At 38.5% G+C, this 27,360-nt stretch overlaps 2 long non-coding RNA genes and 1 pseudogene across 4 annotated transcripts; all 3 read left to right on the top strand.

The window, feature by feature from the left end:
* Window positions 1-314: 314 nt before the first annotated feature.
* On the top strand, window positions 315-1,200 carry LOC109405192 (small ribosomal subunit protein eS4-like; annotated as a pseudogene).
* Window positions 1,201-18,169: 16,969 nt separating this feature from the next.
* Window positions 18,170-18,657, top strand: LOC109429008 (uncharacterized). 2 transcript variants are annotated; one of them, XR_003892319.2, is made up of 3 exons: window positions 18,170-18,264; window positions 18,349-18,458; window positions 18,530-18,657. It is a non-coding gene; the product is annotated as an uncharacterized LOC109429008 (long non-coding RNA). The 2 variants fall into 2 exon arrangements; XR_003892318.2 differs by having other exon boundaries at window positions 18,171-18,264; window positions 18,333-18,458.
* Window positions 18,658-20,549: 1,892 nt separating this feature from the next.
* On the top strand, window positions 20,550-22,429 carry LOC115255769 (uncharacterized). Of its 2 annotated transcripts, none has more exons than XR_003892315.2 (3): window positions 20,550-20,759; window positions 20,827-20,979; window positions 21,960-22,429. It is a non-coding gene; the product is annotated as an uncharacterized LOC115255769 (long non-coding RNA). The 2 variants fall into 2 exon arrangements; XR_003892316.2 differs by having other exon boundaries at window positions 20,830-20,979.
* The last annotated feature ends 4,931 nt before the right edge of the window (window positions 22,430-27,360 follow it).

Consider the following 27,360-nt stretch of genomic DNA (forward strand, 5'->3'; position numbering starts at 1 on the left):
GATTCTACACCAAAAATGATCATTAGCTTACCGAGTTCAAAAATCCTGTAAACTAGTGTTATCGAGGAGCTCCTGAAAAAAAATGCCCAGGAACTACTGTAAGAATTCCAGAGGAACTCCCGGAGATATTCCTGAGAAACTCCCCCTCTTTTTTAATTATTGATCTATTTCTAATACATAATTGATTGTTAATCATGTTTATATGTTTATAATGTTTATTTCCAGGATGGCTACGCAGCCATATTCGAGTCAGTGTTGTATTATCCCTGGCGCCGGCGGGAACAATCGTTTCCTTTTTCTTCTAAAGTATCAAGATGGCTCGCGTACCAAAAAAAAAACATTTGAAGCGTTTGAACGCCTCCAGGGTTACCTTTGCCCCGCGTCGATCCACTGGCCCAAACTGCTTGAGTTGTCAGAAACACGTCTTGACCGAGGTCACCAAGATCTGCAGCGTCACATCTAAATCGATGTCAAGGTTCGCATTGACCCCAACTACCCGGCCGGATTAATGGATGTCATCAATCTTTAATGTACGGCATCGTTTTAATGTTCACCGTACTACCCCGGAGGAAGCCAAGCACAAGCTCCTGAAGGTGAAATGCGTCCAGATAGGCCTAAACAAGGTGCCGTTTATCATAACCCACTTTCCGGATCTGAGCATCCACCAGAATGATTCGCTACGATATCGCCACGGGTGATGGACGTGCTCAAGCTCGAACCCGATATGTGCATGCATGGCCATCTATCCGAATTTTGTTCGTTGCGGAACTAGGATCCAGCGTGACAAGCCTTGGGATCGTGAGAAATCGTGTACTTCGAGAATGCCAACGAACACGTATTCGCCACCCGTCTGACCAACGTTTTGATCATCGACAAACCCACCAAGGCTTTCATATCGCTGCCAAGAAGCAAGGTTGTCAAGCGATTGGCCAGCAAGGCTGCTCACTATTAAGGCCGGACGGGACGGTGGTTGAATCGTCCGCCATTGCTCTGTTGCTAGTAAGATGCAAATCTCAACTTCTACTTCATATTATTGACTAGAAATTTGATCGTTCATTTGCTCACTTGTGGTGCACAATCGACTAAAGTTTTAGCTACGTCGGTGCAGTGGAAATTCATATTTGGTTCTTCAAAATCGCGAGGCAAATTGTTAGAAAGAGAGGGAAGATAGGAAAAATTACACGTCGTCCCGTGCGGCCTTAAGAAAGATGGAATACAAGTGTACAAAGGCCCGCATAACCAAAGCGAGATTCGCAATTTCCGATTGGTTTATATTTTGGATTTTCTCGAGATATATAGGTAGTGGTAGTATTGTCCTGCATGCAAAGAAAGCTCTCATTTCATTTGTAAATGCTAATAAAACATTAAGATCATGTGCAGGCTCTATCCATAGACTAATTTCTATCCCGCTTGGGACAAAAATAATAAAAAAGCAATGAACTTTATAGTTCAACGCTTAGTTGTTTTAGTGTTTATTGATTGTTCATTGCCGTCTCTTCTATTGCTGATTAAATTGTGTTTTTAACTTGAATTTAATATAGATCTAGTATCATAGATTTACTTCAGCTATATAACATTCTAAGCGAAAAAGAATGAAAATGCAATTTAATCGGCTATAGAAGGGCCTTTGAAATCGTTTCCATTTTACATCGCTTCATTCACGTCGTATAAATGTACGTCGAATAAATTACATCGCAAGATTTACATCGGATCTGTTTATTACATCAACAGCCGTCGAGCACATCAGGCTGTGTAATAATTATCAATCGATGTAACGACCTGGTTGCAGCGATTTCGATGTAATATTCAACAACTTTTTTTGCTGTGTAACAATAATTTAATTTTTGTTTTCCAAGTAAAACCACCACATTCTCTTGGTGGAACTATACTAGGGTGCACACTTGGTGACACTAGCGCCAAAAGGTAAAACAACGGCAAATTTGTACCCCGATTCGAAATTTGACAGCGCGCGTAATGGCCACATTTTCAGTTATTTCAAAACAACCGTTGCAATTCTTTACAAAACTGCACTACATGAGCTTGGACGTCTGTTCTCTGTGCTGTGGTGCAGTTGTGTAAAGAATTGCAACGGTTGTTTTGAAATGACTGGCAATGTGGCCATTACGCGGCGCTGTCACATTTCGAATCGCGGTACAAATTCTCCGACACGGTCAGAAAATTCACACAAAACTGAGCTAAAGTGGGACAACTCAAAATTGAGTAAATTTTTTTTCCAGCGCTAGCGCTGGCCCAAGTGCGAAAATCTCATAATTTTAAGGCGTATAATATTCTTGTTGATGCGAAGAATATTATACGGCTTAAACCAGTTGGATTTTTGCACTTGGGCCTGCGCTATCGCTGGAAATGCAATTTACTCGTTTTTTGAGCTGTTCCAGTTTAGCTCAGTTTTGTGTGCACGGTCAGAAAATTCACTCATTTTGGAGCTAAAGTGGGACAACTCAAAATTGAGTAAATTTTTCTTCCAGCGATAGCGCTGGCCCAAGTGCGAAAATCTCATCAGTTTAAGTCGTATAATATTCTTGCCGATGTGAAGAATATTATACGGCCTAAATTGGTTGGATTTTTACACTTGGGCCAGCGCTATCGCTGGAAATGCAATTTACTCATTTTTTGAGCTGTTCCAGTTTAGCTCAGTTTTGTGTGAATCTTACTCATTTTAGAGTAACATTTTCTTAGCGTGCACAAAACTGTGCTAAACTGGAACAGCTCAAAAAATGAGTAAATTGCATTTCCAGCGATAGCGTTGGCCCAAGTGCAAAAATCCAACTGGTTTAAGGCGTATAATATTCTTCACATCAGCAAGAATATTATACAGCTTAAACTGATGAGATTTTCGCACTTGGGCCAGCGCTAGCGCTGGAAAAAAAAATTACTCAATTTTGAGTTGTCCTACTTTAGCTCAGTTTTGTGTGAATTTTCTGACCGTGTACTCATTTTAGAGTAACTTTTTCTTAGCGTGGCCGGCAAACTTTTTGCTTTTTTCTACACCGTGTATTTTAAATGGGTGCTGGGAAAAGATATTATAGTATCTATCCGGTTGGAATCAAGACCGACATTCAAGCAAAAATTGCAATTTTCTTGGTCCACAAGTGTCGCAACTGTTTCGCATCTAGTGCGCTGTGTTGCTGACAACAACGGGAAGAATGCGCACTACATTTGACATGATTCAAAAACGTCGCGAGTTGGGTCGCGTCGCGACTTGATTGTGCGAAGTCCGGTTTGGTGGCGGCCCGACAATACATATATAAATATACATATACATATAGTACAAGATACAGATTGTCGCTCTCGTCGCTGTCCGCAACTTCCTGGGGCCACGTCTGTCAAACGATTTGTTTATCACGCTAACCCTCAGCTACCCAGATTTACGTCAAAGCGACCCAGATCGAGCAAAACTGCAGTTACTCTAAAGTGGGTAAAGGTACCTTTACTCAAATCTGGGTTATCAATATTGGCTGCCAAATCTGGGTAAAGGTTACCCTGATATTGACGTTGGTCATCAGGGTATTTTCTACCCTTTTTAAAATAAATGAGTTGCAGAGCATGAACCATATGAGATTCCCCATAACTATTTTCAAACCAAACAAAAATAAAATAAAAAAGTTTATGATTCGGAACACGTTTTTTTCAGAAATTCATTTTGAAATCACATCACAGCCGAATCACTATTTGTTTATGACTAGAAATGTTGTCCCGGCCAAAGTTCCAGCACCCTCGCCTCGCCCTGAGACGAGACCGGACAACTGGCTTCTTATTATTCTTCTTCTCTTTCAATATGTTTGCTGTTTATTTTCATTTTGCTTCGTTCGTCGCTCGGTCCAGTGTTGCCAAAAACTTTGTTTCGCTTTTTGTTTCCCATTTTTTACGATAAATATCATTTTATAATTTTTAGGCAAAGTGAGAGATAGGACAGATACATAAATACGGAGATCTCATGAAGGTCGTAACGTTTTTGGGATGACAGAGGTGCTTTGAAAAGTAAGGTAATGCGATTGAAAACAGATTCCGTTAACTGAAATATAGAAATATGTTTCAATGTACGAGCTCGCTATGGACGTGCACCATTTGTTTTTTTTTTTTATATAAAGATTTCTAGATTGAGTTTTAAGAAGACGCCGTCCACAAAATGCGTGACGCCCCTAGAGAGGGGTCAAAAATTGTCGTTTTAGCGTTACGTAATAAATAAATGCTTCTTAAGGGTGAAAGTAATATGTTCGATTCTCTCCTCTTCAAATTGAAATGACAAGATGCAAGTTTGATAGTGCTCTAAACTCAATCATGATTTATTATTGTTTGTGAAAATAGCTTAAAATGAAAATCTGAAATTTGCATAAGTTCAACTCTTCCTCTGTTTTTTTCATTATTCATTACGATTGCAATAAAACTTAAGATTTCGATGCTTTGTACTGCTGTGGAAACAGAAACGCCTTGCACTTCATGATATTCACACAGATGGAAACTACTACGGCACTTCAAAATAATTTGTGTTCGACGCAAACCGACTCGATTGAAACAAATAAACAAACAAACAAACGCGAACGAAACAAAACGCACGGCGTCTGAACAGCTGACGCCAAACCTGCTGCAGATTAGTATTTTCAATTGCTTTTGCCAACACTGCCCACACGCGCTCGGGTGCGATCGGGTGGTGGTTTCAATTCTGTGCTTTTTTTAATGTATGTAGGTAGCCACCATCCTAGCTTGAGTCTTGCTCTGCATGCAGTTCCACTTAACAGTAAAAATTGAATTGCATTACCACTTTGAATTCAACATACCGCTGTATGAAGGGCCAAAAGGGGGTGTGGCGGACCCGTAAGTAGAGTCACTTACGCGAAATCCGCGGGATAAAGAGAATCTCCTTCCAACAGTATGATCCAACAAGGTGCATAATGAAATTCCCATTACTTGTCAAGCTTTCTATGGGATGGTTTGTTTCAAGAAGGGCGCGTCAAATCCATTGCAACTGTTGGGATAGAAGAACCCATCTTCAAGGATGTAATAGTTACTTCTCACCTCACTCCGGCTGGCACTCCACTCCGTCGTACAGTTACAACTTCAATGATGCCCTGATGCACCCTCCCAACCCCATATGGTTATATAGTCAATAATCTGATTTATTATAATGATATATAATATTGAAATATGGTATAAATAATATAATGAAATAATAAAATATTTTGCAACGAAATTTAACGGAACGGAAATAAAGTATCATTGTAGATTATTTGAATTAATATTATTCGCTGGTCTGTCCTTTCACAACCTGGCTGGTAGGATAGACAATTGTTCTAGTAATAATGTATTAGTAAAAGAATACAGTATAAGGAATTGAAGGAATTAAAGTTGAAGAATCCATCTACAAGGATGTAATAGTGTCTTCTCTCACTTTACTCTGTCAGGAAATCCACTCCATCGTCTGGATGTAAGTCCAATGATGCCCTGATGCACACTTCCCACCCCACATAGTTATGTGGCTCATATTATGATTTTTTAGGATGAAATATTATATTGAAATATGTTAATATAAATACAATATGGTATAAATAAATATGGCAAATCAATGATCAATAAAATATGGTACATTCAATAATCTGTCGGACGTATAAATGTCTCATGTTACAATTCGACATTTTTAAGGTTTTTATGTCAAACATCATATTTGGATATAAACTTTTGAAATATTTTGTCAAGATAAGAATTTATATATATTTGACGTCAAACAAATGCGATAAAAGCCAAAGTTTATTTTGAAACTCCACTTGCGTTTTTAGGTGTTTTTCTATTGAAACATGCGACATTTAAGCGTCCGTAGTTAGTGTGCTGAAATAAAATATACTGTACATATACTGTAGTGAAATAAAAAAAGGTATCAATTCGTACTTAATCTGGATGTTTAAATAATATACAATTAGGGAAATATGCAACAATATATTAAATAATGAATATTAATACAAATAATTTCAAGATGCCCTGATGCACCCTCCCTACCCCATAAAACTGACATAAACAATAATGCAATGAAATATATACAACGAAGTGAAATATACACGGAGAAAAACTAGGCTGGTTTGAAACAACAAATCTGTTAGTTGTTTTTCTATCTTCACTGTTTGTTATTTCAATCTAGAAATTTGTTGTTTCGAAACTAAAAATGGCGGTTGAAACAAACTGGCTTGTTTGTTGTTTCTAATATTGGTTAGTAAAATCCTTTCCGGTAGAAACAAATTTGGAAATTTGTTGTTTTCTACAAACATCATGGTTTGTTTTTTCTAATCTTTGGGTTGACTGTTTCATGTGTTTGTAATAAAAAAACAAACCACAATTTTGGTTTGTTACAACAAACAGCCGGGTAAAATCAAACCGAGTTTTTGTTTGAGGAAAATTTAACTGGAAGTTTAGTTTGAAACAAACCGAAATAGTAGTTTGTTTCATTAGAACCATCCCAGAAGCCTCGCCACTAGCTCTTTTCGTTCAGCCATTTGAAGAGTCTTTGCGGACATCATACACTCCCTGTCTGCTCTTCTGTACTGATGCTGCCGTTGCAACCCGAAGTTTGTGATAAAAAAAAAGTCTCATTTTTACAAGGTAAGATTATTAAAAAATATTTTTCTGTGATTTTGTAAATCAAATTATGTTGCTTCTTCAAATTTCAGATACACCAGGAAAAAATCTCGAAAAACCTCGCATATTTCCAACACCAAGTAAAAGACGCAACCTTCTTGAAGGGCCACACCGTTTCTCCCGAGGTTTCACCGCACTCGGGACTGAAGAAGCTATGATGGCGGAATTGCGACCGTAGCTGAAGAAACCAAGCCAGGATGAGAAGGAACAATGGAAAAACCAAGCTGAGCACTCGGCCAGGGCTTCAACCAGGACCACAAACTAGCAATCATTTCCCGTAAAAGATTCCCACAATAGAAAACGCTTGCTAGCCGGCCGCATCACCAGCTCCTTCCAAAAGCAATGAATATCAGGTTAATTATGGAAGCCGCTCTGGAGCACCCCAAATCTCGCCGGAAATCAATCGATCGAACGGTCAGCATAAGCAGATTGTTACATCGGTATTGGGAGGAGGCTGTTCCTGGGAGTACAACTGTAAATATCGGCAATCTGGAGGTTGGTCTTCCGCTGAAAGGTTCAGTCTTGGGTAAATAAATAAAAAAATAAAAATATTGTTTATTTTTTCAAATTTTTCGTTTTTTTTTCGTAGACATATACAAATACAAAAAAGAGGGGCAAAGCAAAAGCAATTTTAACAAACCCGTTAGTTTATTTCAAACGGAAGTTCCGGTTAAATCAAACTTAAATTTGGTAAAGACAAACCGTGAGTATTAGTTGAAACAACTACCGACATCGTTTGTTTTCTAACCTGTCAAAATAAAACAACTGGCATATTGGTAATTTCAAACAAAAGTTTGTTGATAATAACGGCAAATTGACAAAATCTACAACTGCCAACTTTGGTTAGTTTCAACTACCGCGATAAGTAAATTCAAACCAATATTTGGTTTGTGCCAAATTCAACCTGAAATTCCGGTTGAATCAAACTGAAATTCGTTTGTGTTTACTAATATTTTTTCTCCGTGTAAATGTAAATGTATATAACGAAGTGAAATATAATATAGCAAAAATAAATAAGATAAATGATAATAAAGAAAAAAATAAACATTATTCGCTAACGGGTACCTATATCGGGTTGGAAGAGTAGAAATGTATTATAATAAACTATGTAGGTAGCCATCATCATAGGTCGAGTCTTGCTCTGCATGCAGTTCCACTTAACATTGAAGGTTAATTTAATTACCACTCCTAATTCAACTCACCGCTGTTTCTAAGTGATTGTTAGTAAAAAGATTGGTGCGTCAAATACATTGCAATTATTGGGAAAGAATAACATATCTACAGTAGACGTTCGCTCGGTGCAAACGCTTTAACTGCAATGCTTTTTAACTGCGAGTCCGCTAAGTGCAACAATTTTGCAGTTATCGCACCGCTATCCGTCAAAATGAAATGTCAACAGCGATGCGATGTTTTTCGCATGCACTTTTGCTGCAATGCGATGTTTTCCGTATGCACATTGACTGCATTCTGCAGTAACTGACAGTTCTTTGACGTCTGTCAGTTGTTGCAGTTATCGAATTTCATTCGGTAACTGAAACGTAAACATGTTGCAGTTAGCGAACGTCTACTGTACACGAAAAGAAATTTAATAATTTTCTTCATAAGTTTCAATTTATGTTTTTCATTAGATACGCCTTAATTACTTTTATAACATCATCTTATTGCACTCATGTTAGAACTTAATATCATTAATAACATATCCTTATACCATGTATAAGTTTTGTGTTATGGTCAAAATGTATAAGTTTTAACTAATAATTTTGTTAAGATCAGGCTTTGAAAAATAACCCCTTCATAAACAAAACGGTACCGTCGAATTTTCGAACGGAGGAAGCCATTGTGGCTCGTTTTCTTTCGGCGCAAGCAAATAAAAGTGATTTAGAGGTGTGTAGCGACATCAAAGACAAAGAGTACTTGTAGATTACGGTAGGTACTAATAATTAATTATCTTTTTCAGTGATATAGCTTATGAAATTTTCCTCTTCGACAGAGTTGAAGCCGACGGAGTTGATCCCGGCAGGAATCATGAAAGCACTGGCTGAATCGCTGCTGTCTTCCATCTCCATAGTTCCGTCTTCGTCTCGAAGAATTTCTTCAGCCGAATCCTTAAACGCTTGCGGCATTGTACGTCCGTCGCTGTCTGAGTGGATCAGGCAAGAGCTCAAACTTTCTCTTAAATTCGCCATGAGATGCCTAGAACACGATTTCAAGAAGGCTCGTTCGCTCCCCAGATGATTAGTCGGGACCAAGATCCAGACTATTTTTTTTCCAATGCTGAAGTGATTTTATCGAATAAATAAATATTACGCCAGACTCAATGCTAAATCTATTCCCTTTTATTCTTATTTTTGAAAATGAAGAAAAAAAATTAGAACCAATAATCAAAACATACGATAGTAAATTTCATTGGATATGATAAATAAATACTATAACACTTCTAATACTAGTCATTACGATTAGTGAATAACATTCATAAGCTAAACTTATAATTTTTATTTATTGTTCGTTATGCATTATATTACACTTTTCAATACACACTATTAGGAAAACGAAATGGCAAAAATGTATAACATTTTCTTATACATTCGATATGGAAATTTCTTTTCGTGTACCAGGATGTTACAGAATCTCCTCGCCATATTCTGGCTGGTAATCCACTTCGTTGTACAGTTTCAACTTCAATGATGACCTGACTCACCTTTCAAAGCCTATATAGTTATATAGTTAATGGTATAATCAATGAACAATGGTATGCATGGTATAATAAGTATGTGTGTGCTGCAATAAGCCAAACACTTGTCTAACAAAGCCTTGACCGCTACAGGTTAAGGTGAAACGGGACGCCGTGTTATTTTTCCTATCTTGCCTCTCTTTCTAACAATTTTCCTCGCGATTTTGAAGATGGTAATCTCAAGTTCTATTGCACTGAAGATGATGAAAAACAATCAGCATGTGCAGTGCAAGTGAGCATACACAATGATAGGTTTTTGTTGCAAAATATGAAGTAGAATCTGAGATTACCATCTTAGTAGCAACAGAGCAATGGCGGATATTTACCCGACCGTCCCGTCCGCCCTTAAAATGGCAGTATAGATATAGTACAATACAATAAATCGTGCTAACATACCGATAATTAGAGAAAATATACATACTAGAGTCAAGAGAAAAAATATAGGTAATTATAAGAAATATTCTTTGCCTAGAAGTAGTATTATTTCCATCGACCTGTGAATATTGTAATAGTAGTAATAAATATAGTATACAATAAGGTGAATTATCTATCTATATATATAAAAATGCAGTGGCATACGTGGGACCGCGCATAACTTGCGAACGGAAGGTCCGATTTTGATCGTCTTAGTTCTGTTCTGTTAGTTTTCACCCATGGAAGGTTTATGAGGCAAAAAACATGGGTAAATTGAGAGTTTTTGAAAATCGGGTTTTCATGCATTTTGAACGGGGACTTGGGCGCTTGGCTAGGGACTTGAAACGTCAATAAACGCAGTAGGCAAGACAAAGTTTGCCGGGTACAGCTAGTAAAATACTAAAAGAACAAATAAATAAATATGAAATGAAACATATTTTAAATAATCACGGAGCTGTAACTATCTCTATAAAAAAAATTAAATATATGTTAAAACCTGTCCATGGCATACATATAACATGGACGATACTAATATGCATTTTCAATCAATATATTAATGTCATGTATGTAAAATATTCAAGTAATCCTATATTAAATAAACATTAAATTCTTTGTTTTAAACTACTCTATTCAAGGCTGCTCACGGCGGTGATGTACTTAATGTATGTTATTTTTGAATACTCGGCTGAAAAACTAGTATGTTACTAGTATTGCAACTAAAGCAGGAGATTATTTAAGAAAAATACAGATATCGAGCTGCAAATTATAGTCACATTCTAAATAATTAAGACCAAACTAAAAACCCCCTCCCAGATGGTTCCAGTTACCTATACGTATGACAAAATTACATTTCCTCATCCATTTGTAAATCGCCCGCGAAATAAACAAACCCCGAATGCGGCTAAAAAGGAAGAAACTCCTCTATCCCAACTGCGACACGTTTTTTGTATGACCCTGAAAGAAACGGGAAACCCACCCCCCTAACGGCCAGTCAAACCCAACCACACGATCGACCATCACCCGAGAATCCCGACACCTGAGCGGGATCTCCTCCAATCAGAATTGGACAATTTCTGATTAGACACGGTTCCGCTCCAGTGTCAAAATCATGGGACCGAGCGAACTCCACTCATCGGTGGTGCACGCTAACCCTCAGTTACCCAGATTGATGTCAAAGCGACCCAGACTGAGCAAAACTGCAGTTACTCTAAACTGAGTAAAGGCACCTTTACTCAAATCTGGGTTACCGATGATGGTGGCAAAATCTGGGTAAACGATACCCAGCTCCTCCGGGGCCTCGATTTTGTTAATTTATTTCCAATTTAGATTTTGATTAAAAAGCTCTCAGTTGCCACGTGCTATTCACTTACCTGATGCTGGAAAACAGTTCCCCGGAATAATTACACTGTTTTCCCGTCATTTATCGGCATATTTATTGCGAAAATATTCATAGTTTCCAGCGTTCTCCTGACCGCTGCCATATTCTCAAGCCGAAAAGTGACAAAGTGCCGATTACCCAGATCTTTACCCAAATTCAGCGAATCTGGGTTTTCGGGTTACCCGGATTTTGACAACTGCTAACAACATGAAAATCCGGGTCGAATCGACCCAGTCGATGGGTAGTTTCAGGTTAGCGTGTGGATAAGTCCATGCTCAGCACACATGATCAAACACACACAAAGAGAGCTGCCAAGTTGCGCGGCCAGACCCAACCAACCGTCTATGCGGTGTGTACATAGTAAGACATACTGACATATCCGCTCATTTACAAACGGGCAGTATGTACGACTGCCCCACACCACCACCAAACAGCAGAGCAGACTAACCCGGTCACACTATCGAAAAATTTGTTCAGACAGACGCTATGCTTTCATACGCACCAAGATCAGATACAATACGAGGGATTCACGCGGCCAGGTCCGACCTGGCGCCTAAGCGTGTGGACAGTGCCAAACACATACTCTCCCATAAGCCCATATCATGCACACCATGTTTCATTATAATAAACTAATCCTTCATCCGCGCAACTCAAACCAGACCGGCGGCACTGTGTGTACCAAAAATGCATCTGTTTTCCATAGACGAGTGCACCGATGAACTGAATTCATCGCGGTCCGAGAATTTTGACACTACAGCGGGGTCGTTCCCAATCAGAATTGTTCAATTCTGATTGGAAATCTTTCACTTCTGATTGGAAGCGACCCCGCTCTAGTGTCAAAATTCTGGGACCGCGATGAATTCAGTTCATCGGTGCACTCGTCTATAATCAACCATCCTCCGATGAACAAAATTCACTTGGTCCGAGAACCCCGACTCCAGAGCGGGGCCGCCACCAATCAGAATCGATCAATTCTGACTGGAAACGACAACGCTCCAGCGTCAAAACTCTCGGACCGAGTAAACCCTCCTCATGATGGATAAGACCGTACGTGCTTGCACACTATCAAAGAATTCGTTCTAAGTCAAGAGGGAGACAAGATCTATAGTGGTTTCGCAGCGCGGCGTCACGAACACTAATGCAAATTTACTGGTTGAAAATATGCCCATTTGATTTTGCTGGGATCAGCTGATTTTTGTTTACTATTTTCAACCAGTAACTCAGGTAGTGTTCGTGTATTGCAACGTGTACGTACAAGCAACACCACTTAAAGCAGAAACCACTATGGGAGAGCAAGACAACACGCGATTCTAAACTGCATCTGCACAATCACTGGGAGGGGAGGTATCAACATTGTCTATGGACTTATCCACCGATGAACCAAATTCATCGCGGTCCGAGAATTTTGACACTAGAGCGGGGCCGTTTCCAATCAGAGTTTAACGATTCTGATTGGAATGGCCCCGCTCTAGTGTCAAAATTCCCGGACCGCGATGAATTTGGTTCATCGGTGGATAAGTCCATTAATGCTTTCCGACTAACACAACTGTAAACGTGGGTGAACCAAAATACCACGTAAGCACCACCAATTCATTAACGCCAATGTCTCACTTTCAAAACAAACAGATGAGCCCATGTATATGAGTTCAATAAATTATCCCCCTGCTCCTTAATCCTACTATCGCCAGAAAAATACTTAGCTGAGTTAGCAGTCAACGATCCCCATCTCCGTGTTGCAGCATAACCATTTCCATGGCTCATCATGCATTCCCTTGGTACGTATTCACTTCACACATGTCGCCATCACTTAACCAACTGCACGCTGTATCCACGGTGTTTTTATGTTTTTTTGGTATTCGTTCACTCTATCACAACATTATGACATAGGGTGTGGTATTTTCACTGAGGCATATGCAGCGTTCTTACACACACACACACACACACACACACACACACACACACACACACACACACACACACACACACACACACACACACACACACACACACACACACACACACACACACACACACACACACACACACACACACACACACACACACACACACACACACACACACACACATTGAACTAGAAAACCGCATCACGACTATGAGATCTAACATGGAACAAAATGGCTAATGGCTAACAGACCGAATCATGAAAAGAAAAAAAACAATCACTTTTGCTCTTTCACGGGCACTTTCTGGAGAAAATTTAAATTTCAGCAATCAAGGGTGACCACACTTTCACAGAAAACACTCAACTTTGCAATAATTATCACAAAAAAACGCCAAAATTCCAACGAATTATCGGACCGACCACAAAATCACGACTGCTTCTTCGCAGTGCTGCCACTCGACTATGCAATTCTGTGCTTTTTTTTAATGGCATAAAATCAACCAATCAGTTGGCCCCATATCGAGCTACGGTATTGACCGGTCTCGTTTCAGGCCTCCCCGCATAGAAAAATACAGTTTGCATTAAGGTCCAAACAGTATGTCTCCTTTAACTGTCACTGTTACTGTATCACGAACAGGTGCTTTTCTGTTGAAAACTATGAAACTCCAGCATTCGATCATAAAGAACGGTCTACGTAACGCATACCAAGTTGTAACAATATGTCATATTGTGTAGAAATTGTCAAAACATATAGCGATGAAACCTAGTGAAACATGGTGGCAAACTGGAATGACCATTTGTCAAATGGTTTGTGATTATATTTGCGCAACACACTCACACATGGGTATTACACTGTATGCCACTTAAACTCAACAGTTTGCCAAATAGTTGCACACATTGGTGTATGTACCAATCAAACGCCACAGTTTGCAGTTTTGTAGAAAAAACGAAAAAATCTTTTCTGTTATCCACGACGTTATCCACCTGAGTGAAAACAAACGAAAAACTCAAACGAATCACTTCGCGGTAAGCAATTTGAAATAACTGGAGAAAGAAAATGGTAAGTTTTGAATGATAATTCTATTTTGTTTTTTGGTGCTTTATCTCATACATGAATAATATTTTACAGAATTCACGAACTGGAATTCAAAGGAATTCAATAGCATCCTGCCCGAAATTGCAACTGCAGAATGTTTCGCACAATCCGGGAGAAGCGAAGGATTCGTCTTGATGCCGGTGGAAATTGTGTCTCTTTCCATTAGAAATCCGCTGCCGCCCAGGAATGTTCACAACTTTAATCGCCGTATGTGCTGCCGGGCGTACGATAAGATGCGTCGCGAGTCGGAGAACTTCAGCAGTCATCACTGCTTTCGGAATGACCCGGATGCGCTGGATGATGCGAGGATGTCTTTGCATGAAGGTAAATCGTCTTGTTCATCCACAATATAAATATGATGGCAAATATGTATTGTATAATAAATAAATCATCAGTTAACACATAACCGCCTTTTTATTTTTAAATGGTTCAAATGCACTAGACCCATATATCATTTGCTTAAAAAACCATGGAAAACCTTAAATCAATAGTAACACATATAGTGTGCGTTTTTCCTGCAGATTTATTGTTAAATTGTTCTCTAACCATTTGCCATGCAGTGAGTTGTCTTAAAAACTGGATAATACATTGACTGTTTCCTTTACTGTATTGCGAAAAATTTGTTCGAGAAAACGAGCGATTTTTTATGGTAACCTATCTTAACCGCCTATTCCACATACTGTAATTTGGCGGCTTACCATTTGTCAAACTGGCAAATCTGTACATGGAATGGTTATCTTACTGTTATCTCAAACAGTCTGAGAATTGGTTAAATGATAATTGTTTATGGTCATCTACAGTATGAAAAACGTTCAATTTACAGTTCGTGATTATGCGGGTCGCCGGCATCGAACTGAATCAGCTGAGCAGCAGCAAAGAATATCTGAAAATATTCATCATGTGTATAGAATCATTTTGAAAAACAAAACGAGAAAACTTACCGATTTATTAGTGTTTAGCTTTCGCCGCCCATAACATCCAGGAATTCCTCGATAGGCCGAAACATCTAATTTTTCGCAGTTAAACAGATCGCTGGAACCGCCACCACTTAGTACCTGAGACCTTAGTACCGTGACCAATGAGAATTTTTTTCGCAAGTCTGATTTACTCAGATGTTTACCCAGATTGTGACAGCGACAACCAACTGAAAAGAATGGGTATCTGGATTTTTTCAAAAACCGGTTTACCCAGAATCAGGGTGAATCTTACTCTTCTGGTGTGAGATCGATTACCCGGATTTTGACATCTGCTAATAGCATGAAAATCCGGGTAGAATAGACCCAGCCGATGGGTAGTTTCAGGTTAGCGTGTACACGATCAGCTGCTGGCGATGAAAGGCTAATGTGAAAGCGTCTGAAATAGAATATTTCAATCTCCATACTAAGTGACAAAATCTTATGAATTTTCAATACTAAAATAGATGCTGCAAGAAATCTGAACAGAGTATTAATTATGCATTTTTTAAATTGATCATTTAACAACTATTAATGAACAAATATTTTATTTAGTTTAATGAAACCACAGAGAACAGACGTCCAAGCTCATGTAGTGCTATTGTGTAAAGCATTGCAACGGTTGTTTTGAAGTAACTGGGAATGTGGCCATTACGCGGCGCTGTCAAATTTCGAATCGGGGTACAAATTTGCCGTTGTTTTACCTTTTGGCGCTAGTGTCACCAAGTGTGCACCCTAGTATAGTTCCACCAAGAGAATGTGGTGGTTTTACTTGGAAAACAAAAATTGAATTATTGTTCAACTTGTTTTTAATTGAAAATAATGAAACTAATAATCAATGAGTTGCTCAAATGTTGTAGCTGGATTGATGAAATAATCATAAACATCTTGTTATTTGAGCAAATACAGCTCAGAATTTGAGTAGGAAAATTTGAAGGTGCGCTAGTGAAATATTTCTTTAGAAAACGCCATCATGGTGTCGAAACAAGTTTTTGGGTGGGAAAGTCACCGTCGATGTCGCTACTGAACTTGTTTTTTCTTTACACAAGATTTTCAAGCAATTTTGTTCGAGCATGTTCGTCTGTTCTCTGTGGTCCAAGCTCATGTAGTGCAGTTGTGTAAAGCATTGCAACGGTTGTTTTGAAATAACGGGATGTGGCCATTACGCGGCGCTGTCAAATTTCGAATCGGGGTACAAATTTGCCGTTGTTTTACCTTTTGACGCTAGTGTCACCAAGTGTGCACCCTAGTCACAGAGAACAGACGAACATGCTCGAACAAAATTGCTTGAAAATCTTGTGTAAAGAAAAAACAAGCTCAGTAGCGACATCGACGGTGACTTTCCCACACGCTAAGAAAAAGTTACTCTAAAATGAGTAAGATTCACACAAAACTGAGCTAAACTGGAACAGCTCAAAAAATGAGTAAATTGCATTTCCAGCGATAGCGCTAGCCCAAGTGCAAAAATCCAACTGGTTTAAGCCGTATAATATTCTTCACATCAGCAAGAATATTATACAGCTTAAACTGATGAGATTTTCGCACTTGGGCCAGCGCTAGCGCTGGAAAAAAAATTTACTCAATTTTGAGTTGTCCCACTTTAGCTCAGTTTTGTGTGAATTTTCTGACCGTGCACTCAAAAACTTGTTTTGACACCATGATGGTGCTTTCTGAAGAAATATTTCACTAGCGCACCTTTAAATTTTCCTACTCAGATTCTGAGCTATATTTGCTTAAATAACAAGATGTTTATGATTATTTCACTACTCCAGCAACAAAATTTGAGCAACCCATTGATAATTAGCACAGAGAACAGACGAACATGCTCGAACAAAATTGCTTGAAAATCTTGTGTAAAGAAAAAAACAAGCTCAGTAGCGACATCGACGGTGACTTTCCCACTCAAAAACTTGTTTCGACACCATGATGGCGTTTTCTAAAGAAATATTTCACTAGCGCACCTTTAAATTTTCCTACCCAGATTCTGAGCTGTATTTGCTCAAATAACAAGATGTTTATGATTATTTCATTAATCCAGCTACAAAATTTGAGCAACCCATTGATAATTTGTTTCATTATTTTCAATTAGAAACAAGTTGAACAATAATTTAATTTTTGTTTTCCAAGTAAAACCACCACATTCTCTTGGTGGAACTATACTAGGGTGCACACTTGGTGACACTAGCGCCAAAAGGTAAAACAACGGCAAATTTGTACCCCGATTCGAAATTTGACAGCGCCGCGTAATGGCCACATTCCCAGTTATTTCAAAACAACCGTTGCAATGCTTTACACAATAGCACTACATGAGCTTGGACGTCTGTTCTCTGTGACTCAGATGAGTTGCATTGACTGATTTTGGGTAGCACTCACGCATTTAAGTGTTCTGATTTTTAAGCGTGTTTGTTGTGATCGCAGCGGCACCCGTTCGGAAGGAAGTCTACTTGTCGAGTTCATATCTACCTCGCTAAGACGCACACCCTAAATTTCTTTAGGATTTTTGTCTGGTTCTGGCCTTGACTACACCACAGAGAACAGACGTCCAAGCTCATGTAGTGCTATTGTGTAAAGCATTGCAACGGTTGTTTTGAAATAACTGGGAATGTGGCCATTACGCGGCGCTGTCAATTTTCGAATCGGGGTACAAATTTGCCGTTGTTTTACCTTTTGGCGCTAGTGTCACCAAGTGTGCACCCTAGTATAGTTCCACCAAGAGAATGTGGTGGTTTTACTTGGAAAACAAAAATTGAATTATTGTTCAACTTGTTTCTAATTGAAAATAATGAAACTAATAATCAATGAGTTGCTCAAATGTTGTAGCTGGATTGATGAAATAATCATAAACATCTTGTTATTTGAGCAAATACAGCTCAGAATTTGAGTAAGAAAATTTGAAGGTGCGCTAGTGAAATATTTCTTTAGAAAACGCCATCATGGTGTCGAAACAAGTTTTTGAGTGGGAAAGTCACCGTCAATGCCGCTACTGAGCTTGTTTTTTCTTTACACAAGATTTTCAAGCAATTTTGTTCGAGCATGTTCGTCTGTTCTCTGTGACTACACCCATGACATTTGACCATGTGCACGATTGTCAGGAAAAAAACGCGCCGAAAAACTTTCGTGTCATGTTTTATCAAGTTCTGTGAGAAAGTGAGTTTGTTGAAGAATTTGGACCAATTTTGCCGAGTTCAGTGATTTTTAACTAAAAATAATCTTAGAATGTATTCGTTGCAGCTGTGAGCGATCAATCTCCGATGGAGTTATAGAGTTTCCTGATGGAATTTTGAAACTGCCGGACATCGAATAATTGTTGCTGCTACCGTCTATTCTGCCTGCTTCTGCTGGTAAGTTCTTTGCTCTTACGTGAAGGTCGAGCTGAAAATCTAGAATTTCACCAGAAATCTTTAATTTGTAGGAAATTACGCAAGCATCTGTCGGAACCCCTTGATGTCGAAACTGCCGGATGAAGCAAGCTGCCGTAGATCCCGAAGTTTCTAGAGCTTCCGTTTGCTGTAAGAATTTCCGGCTTTTGTTATGTTTTAACCCTTTATAAGGCAGTGGCAACTATATTGCCACCTACTGCTTGGATTTTTTCTGTTTTATAACAATTTATTTCGAACTTTTTTTTTGTTTACGCGAAATTGGGACTACTAACAACGTCTGGTATTTTTTTGGTACTAAACAAAGGTTTAACAACCATTTAGGAGCCATTTGTAGTCTCAAAAATGGCTAATTTTGACCGCGTGAAGAAAATTAGCTCAAACTTATTGTAAAATTATAGATTTGGTAAATATTTTAAGAAATAATCATATTCTGGGTTAACATGAGCTGAACTACATAGTTTATATTATGGGTTAAGCCCCAATCCACTCTAAAATCTCTTTTCCGGCTTTTTGTCGAAGTCAAAAGAAGAAAAGTACCCTAAACGGGCAGTGGCAAGAATATTGCCACCAGCGCTGGTGGCCTAAACGGGCAGTGGCAGTTTATTGCCACCTCAAAAGCTCGTTTTTGGGGTTAACGGGCAGTGGCAACTATATTGCCACCAGCGTTTTTGGCCTAAACGGGCAGTGGCAACTATATTGCCACCTAGATTTTTGAGAGTTTCTTTCAAACAAAAATTATTTTGTACATGTAATCATGTATATAATCATTTCCATAATAGTATGCGATGACAACTCTTTTAGTTTTCTCGGCCTTATAAAGGGTTAAGTTATAATCGTGGATGTTTTCGTTTCTGATAAATAAATAAGGGGGAAGGGTTAGGGATTGAGGCACAGTTTCAGCGGCGTCGTACAGAGATCCTCCCGCGTATCGTCCGAGCTGCGTCGTAAGGTAATTCGTCCAAGAACGTCCAGGAATTTCCGGAGAGTTCACCAAGGAGATCCATCTACATGTCGTCCCTGCTGCGTCGAAAGGAGATACATCCGGGAGTTGCTGGAGAGTCCTCCAAGGAAATAAGCTCGCGTGTTTTCCCAACTGCGTCGTAAGCTGATCCATCCAGGAGTTGCTGAAGAACTCCCCAAGGAGTTCCGCTCGCGTGTCATCCCAGTTACTTTGTAATGAGATTGATTGGTCCAGGAGTTGCTGGAGCATCTTCCAATAAGATTCGCCAGTGTGTTGTCCCAGCGTCGTCGGGTGACTAGTCCACATGGGTTTATCCACATATTGAAGGATCCATCCAGGAGTTCCGTCAGTGATTTATAGAGTAAGTCATCCAGTAAAAGTAATGCGATAACACACTCCTAATGTATTTATTAATAAGTTTAGCATTTAGGTTTTGTTTTAAATATTTATTTAATTTGTAAGAAAATAAAATTTATGAACATAGCAATTTGTTCACAGAGAACAGACATCCAGGCTAGAACAAATTTCATTCAGAAAGTTGTGTAAGGCTTTGAGTCTTCACTTGAGTAAGGTTGCAAACCAATATACGATGACAACACTAACGCCGCCAAACACCATATTGCCACAGTCAGTGGTGAATTGAAACATTTCAAGTGGTGAATTAAATTAGTATGGGAAATTAACCGATTGCAGCGCCACGCTATTGCCACTTGTGTTGCCGATTTCAAATGGCCGTTAAATTCCTTACACAGTTTCGGAACTGGACTTGGATGTCTGTTCTCTGTGATTTGTTGTTGTTTCTTGCTTTTGAAAAACAAAAAAATTAAATAAAAGAAAGAAAAAGAAGATTTTTAACGTATCGATGTCTGCTAGATATCAGCTAGATGTCTAATACCCAATGTCTAGTAGATATCTGAAAGATAACTAGTAGATATCATCTGTCATCCACATTTTGAGGTAGACAAAATGTTGCATTGGAAGGAGATTTCTAGTCGACTTGTAGGAGATATCTACTTCAATATCTACTAGACATTATTTTTTATCTAGTAGACTTTTACTCGATTTCTACCAGGCATTTCCAAGCGGGCAGCAGAAAAAAAGTAGCAACCTCCGCGTAGTTATCGTCTTCCCGGGGGCCTTTCATCGAACCTGCACTGACGCCGCAGGGGATCCCTTGCAGTGGGATCCGGTGGACCAGTGATAAACGTTACCCGGTGGTATCGCACTTCCATGGGCCGAAACAGGATTGTTTCCCGTTGGAAGCAAAGGATGTGCAGTGGTGCAGTGATGGCGGGGCTTGAGTAAGTAGTGTTGACCAACTATTTTGGAGGAATTTGAAAGTGTTTAACCGATTCGATTGCTTTCTAGCAGGACGGAAAGTTTGGTGGGGATGGTGGCTGTTCGTGTTCCGGAGAAGTTGGCGAATTTTCGAGCAAAGCAACGGAAGCTTCTGTAAGGGCATAGTAGTGTTTCCAGCGGGGGAGCTGCAGGTGAAACGAACCGCAATGTCATTGCACGAAGGTAGGATCTTTTAGTTTTTGCTAGTTTATAGGAAGTAATCAGCTGCGTTTTTGCTAGAGTGCCGGTAGAGGCGCTTTTCTGATAAATGCGGTAAACGTGATAATAGTGTAAACAAGCAGAAAAGTTTGCGCTACGGAATCATAGATGGCGCTCGTGTTCCACGTGTTTTTCACATATACAGCGGCGCCGCCTGCACCTATCCACTCGGAAACATCATGCGCAGCACGGGTGGAAAATGCCAGTCAGAAAAAAAGAAGTAAACAGCTTGCAATTTGTATGGTGGCGTAATAAATTCTCTATTACTGTAAAGAATCCGGAAGAAACGCGTAGGCATAATGATTTTGTTTCTAATTTGCAACTTTTTGCCCCAGGGTACAAATCGCTGCGATGCGGAACAAGTGCAAGCCAGCGATTTGTCCATACAAGAAAAATGATTTTACTTTTAATGTGGTGGCGCCATCTCTGAGAAAAACAACCTTTGATTTCTTACTATTGGATCTGTTGAATTACTTAGGTGCCGTCCACAAATTACGTAACGCTCTAGGCCCATATAAACATTTCATACAAAAAAGCGTTACGGAGGGGGGAGGTGGTTCAAAAAATGTAGATTTTAGCGTTACGTAATGAATGGATGCTGCCTTATGCGTGAAAATGATTCACGAAGTAAATAAGATTTTGACATGTTCGAAATTTACATCTAGTTGTGCAGTTACCGTAAAATGGGGTTTGTAGGTATGTTTATAGTTTGTGTGAGCGGAAATCACTTTCCTTTTGTGATAACTTTTTAATGACCTGAAAATGTCATTGTATCTTCAAATGATTCAGGACTGTACAATTAGGGCTCGTTCAAATATTACGTAACGCAAATGGGAGAGGGAGGAGGTCTAGCGTTGTGTTACGCTTCATACAAAATTTCAAAATGTAAAATCTTCATGGTTCTTAAGTAAGTGTCCAACTAACCATCTTTTCTTATTCCTCAGCAAGGACGTGAAGCCAATGCAGGAGCAGTTAACCCAGAACTTGTTCGATCACATCCTGAGGTGACATCGACGGGAATCTTTCCGATGAAATAGAATTAGAATTAGCATTGTTTGACTCATTTATACCAAACTCTTGGTGAAGCTTGTTACTGAAATTGAATTATTGTTTTGTATTTGGCCACTTTGCTAGGTCTTCTTATATAGGTTCGCTCTTTCAGCCTGGAAAGCATGCATGCTGTTGAGTCCAATTTAATAGTTTTCTCATGAGACAACTATTAAATTTGACTCAATTGTATGGTTGTTCTCCAAGCTGCAGTTTATTTAATGTCTAGAAGTGCTAGAATAATGGTTAGGCACGCTGTAATGCTACTTTTGTACCTCATCACCCACTAAATGCAACTACATTAGTGGTCTAATAACACTTAGCGCGCTTCGGCACGGTTCCATCATGCCGCTTATAGTGTTGCCACAGAGAACAGACGAACATGCTCGAACAAAATTGCTTGAAAATCTTGTGTAAAGAAAAATCAAGCGCAGTAGCGACATCGACGGTGACTTTCCCACCTAAAAACTCCTTCCGACACCATGATGGCGCTAAATTAAGAAATATTTCACTCGCGCACCTTTGAATATTCCTACTCAGAGATTAAGCTGCATTTGCTCAAATAACAAGATGTGTATGATTATTTCATTAATTCAGCAACGAAATTTGAGCAAACTATTGAAAATCAGTTTTACCACTTTCAATTAGAAATGACTTAAACAACAATACAATTTTTATTTCCCTATAGTAAATTAGCACATTCTCTCGTTGGAACTATATTGGGGTGCACACTTGGTGACACTAGCGCCAAAAGATAAAACATCGGCGAATTTGCACCGCGATTCGAAATGTGACAGCGCCGCGTTATGGCCACATTGCCAGTTATTTCAAAACAACCGTTGCAATTCTTTACACAACTGCACTGCATGAACTAAGACGTCTGTTCTCTGTGGTGTTGCCACATATAATGCTTAGTTTGCTAAACCCAGTTATCTGGCTGGTGGGACATGGGAGCCCAAGCTTCAACCATTAATGCAATTAGACGTTTCTTGAACAATAAAATGAGCGATTCGAGTATTTGAAGAACTATTCAAACTACATAGAAGCTTGTGTCACAGAGAACAGACGTCCAAGCTCATGTAGTGCTATTGTGTAAAGCATTGCAACGGTTGTTTTGAAATAACTGGGAATGTGGCCATTACGCGGCGCTGTCAAATTTCGAATCGGGGTACAAATTTGCCGTTGTTTTACCTTTTGGCGCTAGTGTCACCAAGTGTGCACCCTAGTATAGTTCCACCAAGAGAATGTGGTGGTTTTACTTGGAAAACAAAAATTGAATTATTGTTCAACTTGTTTCTAATTGAAAATAATGAAACTAATAATCAATGAGTTGCTCAAATGTTGTAGCTGGATTGATGAAATAATCATAAACATCTTGTTATTTGAGCAAATACAGCTCAGAATTTGAGTAGGAAAATTTGAAGGTGCGCTAGTGAAATATTTCTTTAGAAAACGCCATCATGGTGTCGAAACAAGTTTTTGAGTGGGAAAGTCACCGTCGATGTCGCTACTGAGCTTGTTTTTTCTTTACACAAGATTTTCAAGCAATTTTGTTCGAGCATGTTCGTCTGTTCTCTGTGCTTGTGTATAGTCAACATTTAACGAACTTAATCTATGCAATATTTTGCATTTTAACGCTTCGAACGATCTTCAAGTATAGGTTCAAGTTGTAGTATATCAAGTATATTTAAGTTCTAGAATAATGGCGAGGCACGCTGTAATGCTACTTTTGTACCTCATCACCCACTAAATGCAACTACATTAGTGGTCTAATAACACTAGCGCGCTTCGGCACGGTTCCAACATGCCGCTTACAGTGTTGCCACATATAATGCTAAGTCTGCTAAACCCAGTTATCTGGCCAGTGGGGCATGGGAGCCTAAGCTTCAATCATTAATGCAATTAAACATTACTCGATTTATAACATGATTGATCCAAATATTAGATAATTGTTCGATCTGTGTTTTTGAAATGTAGCCTAACACAAGCTTCTAGACCAAATGCATAATGATAATTTAGTGTCGCTTTGTTCAGGATTTGTTCAAGCAGTTCAAGAATTTCCTGATTTACAATAGAAAACAATTTCCAAACCAATGGATTTGATGTAAAAATATTATGTTCTGTATCACAATAGAAAATAATTCCAAAACAATTGAATCTAACGTGGAACCAGTAATAAAATCACTACTAATACAATATGTTTACCGTACATTCCACTGTTAAGAACAATATAAAAACATAAAAATCTTCTGTATTACAGTAGAAAACAATTCCCAAGCCATTGAATCGAATGTGGGACCAGCTATAAAATCACTACCCAATACAATACGTTAACAGTGCACTGAAATAAATTTTGTTGTCGAAACTACCGATTCCATAGTGAAATTACTAACCGTACCTATGATTCTCAACCGACAACAAAATCTGTTAAGGTAACTGAAATATGCTTGAAATTACAATGCATTGTAGTAAATTCAACTAAAAGCATAGTCGTCTCAACAACAAAACATTGTTAATTTTTCCAGGACACGGATTTTACAACACAGTATGGTTAAAAATACAATGCTCATTTGTTAAATTAAGACTATTTTTGGTAATGTTAACTGCACTGCTAGTTAAGTTGACAATGTTTTAGTGGAATTAACTGGAAATTGTTGTCGGTTGAGAATCATAGGTACGGTTAGTAATTTTACTATGGAATCGGTAGTTTCCACAACAAAATTTATTTCAGTGTGCATTTCACTGTTTAATACCATTCGAAAACTTAAGAATTTTCTGTATCACAATAGAAAACTCTGTAACACAATACTCAAACCACAGAGAACAGACGTCCAAGCTCATGCACTGCAGTTGTGTAAAGCATTGCAACGGTTGTTTTGAAATAACTGGGAATGTGGCCATTACGCGGCGCTGTCAAATTTCGAATCGGGGTACAAATTTGCCGTTGTTTCACCTTTTGGCGCTAGTGTCACCAAGTGTGCACCCTAGTATAGTTCCACCAAGAGAATGTGGTGGTTTTACTTGGAAAACATTAATTGAATTTTTGTTCAACTTGTTTCTTATTGAAAATAATGAAACTAATTATCAATGGGTTCCTCAAATTTTGTAGCTGGATTAGTGAAATAATTATAAACTTCTTGTTATTTAAGCATATACAGCTTAGAATCTGAATAGGAAAATTTAAAGGTGCGCTAGTGAAATATTTCTTCAGAAAGCGCCATCATGGTGTCGAAACAAGTTTTTGAGTGGGAAAGTCACCGTCGATGTCGCTACTGAGCTTGTTTTTTCTTTACACATAATTTTCAAGCAATTTTGTTCGAGCATGTTCGTCTGTTCTCTGTGCTCAAACCATTGACTTCATTGTAAAAACAGTACAAACAGTATGCTTCACATTAGAAAACAATTTCAAAACAATTGAATCGAATGTGGAACTAGCAATAAAATCACTACTAAAACAGTACGTTTACCGTACATTTCACTGTTTGCAACAATTCGAAAGCATAAGAATCATCTGTATCACAATAGAAAACCATCCCCAAACCATTGAATCTAATGTAAATTCACGGTTCAAAACAGACAGTTCTCGGCATATTTAACTGTTCAAAACAATACAAATACATAAAAATCTACGGTATATTCCATTTCACGTATCGGCATTTACAACATTTCATTAACATTGGAATTTTCTGTTTTGTGAAAAAAGTTGTATGGAAAAAAGCCTTTTTTTGTATTGTTACGATACTTCACAACCTATACAATTCAATGTGAAATGCTCATTCACATTTGATTCTATTGTTAGAAACATTTGATTCAATTGTTTTTCTATTGTTATTTTAACATTGAATTCTATTGTAAGAGCATTGTTTTCAATGGTTCAGTTACACATTGGCGTAACTAGAGGGGGGGCCAGGGGGGCCAGGCCCCCCCCAGAATCCGCCAGGCCCCCCCCAGAAATTTTTCATGACTTTTTATATGGAAATTAGAAAAAAATCTGAAAACCACTGTCGTGGTGACGAACATAGATCTATATTCTCAATTCAGTTGAAAATCGGAGTTTTCGACTAGCGAAGTTGGATTTTTCTGCAAACAGCTATACAGCGCACCACTTCCGAAGTTAGGTCCTATGCAGGATTTGGAGAAAAATCCAACTTCGCTAGTCGAAAATTCCGGGTTTCAACTGCACGTACAGTAATAGAAATTTATTCGGCATAATATGTGCTTAAATTGACAGTTATTGGAGACAATTCTCAACTTGTCACTCCTTACAAGATCATTGTCCAAAATGGTCTATGTAATTAGTTAGTTTTGTTTGGAAATATTATATAATCAGAATTATATAAAAAGCAATACTTTGTACATCTTCGCTTGGAAATTAATTCTAAATGATAACTTCCAGGAATTCCTGGATGGGTATCTTTAAGAATCTTTGAATTTTCTAGCAGCATTACTGCAAAATATGGTTAAGTGCTTCTTTATGGAAATCAAATACCATGTGGGAAAAAACTCTGGTTGAATATGCAATGGAATTCCAGCAAAAGTTTGTGAATTCCTAGTGAGAATAGATGTACGTAAACGCGAGTGTATTCATTAAAACCATGCTGGAGGTGATTTCTAGTCGGTCACTATTAATTTCTTTTATTTCGTCCGCACAAATTCAAATGGTCATTGAGGAAGTTTTAATATATTTAAAAGCTGGTGCTGCAAGATGAAATCGTAAGTTTGAAGGTATTCATGATTGGACTTGTAAAAGACTTGGTATTCATGAGATAATTGCGAAAGAATTCCTGGATGACTTCTTGGAGAATTTCTTGGCTTCTATGTCCCTCTAAAATTATCTAAAAGAATTTCAATACAAATCGCTGGAGGAATGCCTCTAGAAATCCTTCAAATTATTCAAAAAATCTACAAGTAATTCTAAAAAAAACCCTGGGGTGAATCCCTGAAAAACATTATGAACGGAATACTGTTTTTTTTTAACTAACCGCTGAATAAATTTTCAAAAAAATCCCAAGAGAAATTTCGGTAGAAATCATTACAAGAATTCTCGGAGCAATACCTGCAGGAATCCCTGGAGTGATTTGTGAAAGTATACCTGGAGGAATCCTTGGATTAATTCCTGGAGGAATCCGAAGAGCAATTATGCTAGGAATTTCAGGAAAAAAAAAAATCTGAAGAATCCGCATCAGAAATCCCTGTAGAAATTACTAGAAATTTTTTTTAGATGAATCCTTGGAGGAATTTCTGGATGCATTCCTGGAGGAATCCTTAGAGGAATTCTTCAAGAAATCATAGGAGGAG

Source organism: Aedes albopictus, chromosome 3 (genome assembly GCF_035046485.1).
Source record: "Aedes albopictus strain Foshan chromosome 3, AalbF5, whole genome shotgun sequence".
NCBI lineage: Eukaryota > Metazoa > Arthropoda > Insecta > Diptera > Culicidae > Aedes > Aedes albopictus.